Source organism: Grammomys surdaster, unplaced genomic scaffold (assembly GCF_004785775.1).
Source record: "Grammomys surdaster isolate TR1022 unplaced genomic scaffold, NIH_TR_1.0 258, whole genome shotgun sequence".
Taxonomy (NCBI): domain Eukaryota; kingdom Metazoa; phylum Chordata; class Mammalia; order Rodentia; family Muridae; genus Grammomys; species Grammomys surdaster.
In genome coordinates, this window is record NW_021604699.1 from 2877860 (window position 1) to 2880161 (window position 2302).

Genomic DNA, 2302 nt, shown 5'->3' on the forward strand with positions numbered 1-2302 from the left:
TGTAGCTCAGGCTAGCCTCAAAGTTCTATGTAGCTGAGGATGACCTTGAACTCTTGATCCCCCTACCTCCTAGGTACTGGAATTGTAGGCTTTTTCATCATGCTCTCTCCCTGCCTCTTGACAGTGTCAGTGTGAGAGAGCTGGGGCCTCTTGTATCCTGGGCAAGTACTCTACCATTATCAACTGAACCTTCAGACTGTTTTAAACATTTAAAATAAGTTTTAGCTATTTGTTTGTTTGTTTGTTTGTTTTTGAGAAAGAGTCACAGTATGTAGACTTGGTTGGTCTGGAACTCTCTTTGTTCTGGAACCAGAGATCTATTTGCCTTTGCCTCCCAAGTTCTGGGATTAAAGGCATGTGCCTGTAACTTTTATGTTTTCTTTCTTTCTTTTTTTTTTTTTAATACATGGCCTTTATTTCTTCCAGATCGAAGATTTTGGGTATAATCATATAAAGATAAACAATCAAGTTTTGCAACCTAAAAATATTTGCTTCTTAAAACTATATTACTGCTTTAGTAAACCATACAAAAACGATAAGGAGACAAACATGTACATTTATAGAACTGCGTTATCAGTCAGGCCAGATCCTGCAGAGGGAACTCCCAGCATGACCTCATTCATCTGTGAGGACACAGAGCAATCCTTGTTTGCACATACACCATCTTCTCCTGCGTGAGCCGCTCTTCACCTCCGGATGACTTCCTCTACGCGTGTGTATGTCTAGTTGTCTGCTTCTCAGAGCAGACATTCACCTTCCTCATCCACCGGCCATCGGAGGAGGGCTGGGGCCACGAAGGTGACTGATCTGACCCATTCTTCTTGGAGGGTTTCCTGGTGGCTCTCTTCCATCGTCATATCTGGAATCAGAGGAGCTCCCGTAGCCTCGTCTTTTCTTCACATCTTGCTGAAAAAAAAAAAAAAAACAACCACGAATTCTGCTATTCCCCAGAAGAAATCTTTTATGAAAGACAATCTCCATGGGGACTGATTCCGGCTGTCCAACACTTGACCATTCGAGATGTAAACCATCTTCCCTCAGATTGCCCGCTTCCTAGCGACAGAGAAGACTCGACGCCCCAACTTTTATGTTTTCGAAACTTATTTTTAATGATGGTTCTTAAATGCTTTAACCTCCCTGTTAGCCCACTACACACCAGAGGTAATGGGGAAGAAAGAATATGGGGGAAGTGGATCTGCTTAGAAAGGTTCTTGGAGCAACTATTGTCTGTGTTGTCTGGAAATTGGCAGTTCTGTTCACAGGTTAGCAGGCAGTGGCAGCAAACACTTCATAGATATACCAGCTATCTAGTTTGGTAGAGTTGAGTTAGCAACAGCAGTGATATCATCTAGCAGAGACAGCTAGGGCTCAACCTCAGCTCCAGTCAGCAGGAGGGATCAACAGGAACACCAGTAGTTCTCAACTGTGCCTCTCTCAGGGAAGTGAAGACTCTAGACCCACAAGTGTTGCACAGATAGCTGTACCAGTAAACCAAGCTCTGTCTCTGTCACTCTGTGGGGTTCTATTTATACCCTCTAAACATCATGTATCCTCCATGTGCTTGCCTCAGCAATGTCTTGCCTCAGCATGGCCCTTTCCTCAACACATGCATCCAATCAACCCAAGTCCTTGGAAGCGGCAACAAACTGCAGTATCACCACCAGACATTTTTTTTGGGGGTGCATTTTTTCTCTATGGAGTCCCGACAAATGCAGCTCAACTACGCAGTGTAAGGCGGACCAATACATGCGTGCGCCTCTCCCTTTGCCACAGTCCCATCTCTCTGCTCCTGGCTGATGCCCTGTCTCTACTTTCCTTCCCTTTTTACCCTTTGATATAGTCCATTCAAGGTTTACTCCCATCATTCCTCCAGAAACTGCCCATCCAGGCTGTTCACACTGACGTCTCATGCTCAGTGTCCACTCCCTCCACCTTCAGCATCAGTTCACGCTGCCTGCCCTGCTCAGCATCCTTTCCACACATCTTTAGCACTGGTTAATGCTACCTGCCATCCCCACCTCTGGGTTTTCCCTGGCCTTCCAGGACTCCCCGTTCTTGTTTTCCTTCCTTCCCATAGGTTGTTATTTCTCAGTCTTCTTTTGTGTCTCTTCCTCTTCTCCCTGACCTTAGTATTGGCATGCTCCAGGCTCCTCCCAGAGGTACTCCCATACAGTCCTGGCTTAATATTCTACCTGCATGGCAATGATCCCTAACTTCATAGCTTCCTCCTGAATTTCTCAAAGCTCTCATAAGTCCAATTGCCAGGTCAAGGATTCACATGGACAGCTAACAGACACTTCTA

At 45.4% G+C, this 2302-nt stretch overlaps 1 pseudogene; it reads right to left on the bottom strand.

Annotated features, from left to right (window-relative positions):
• Positions 1–750: 750 nt before the first annotated feature.
• LOC114627795 lies at positions 751–1031 on the bottom strand (annotated as a pseudogene).
• Between the last annotated feature and the right edge of the window lie 1271 nt (positions 1032–2302).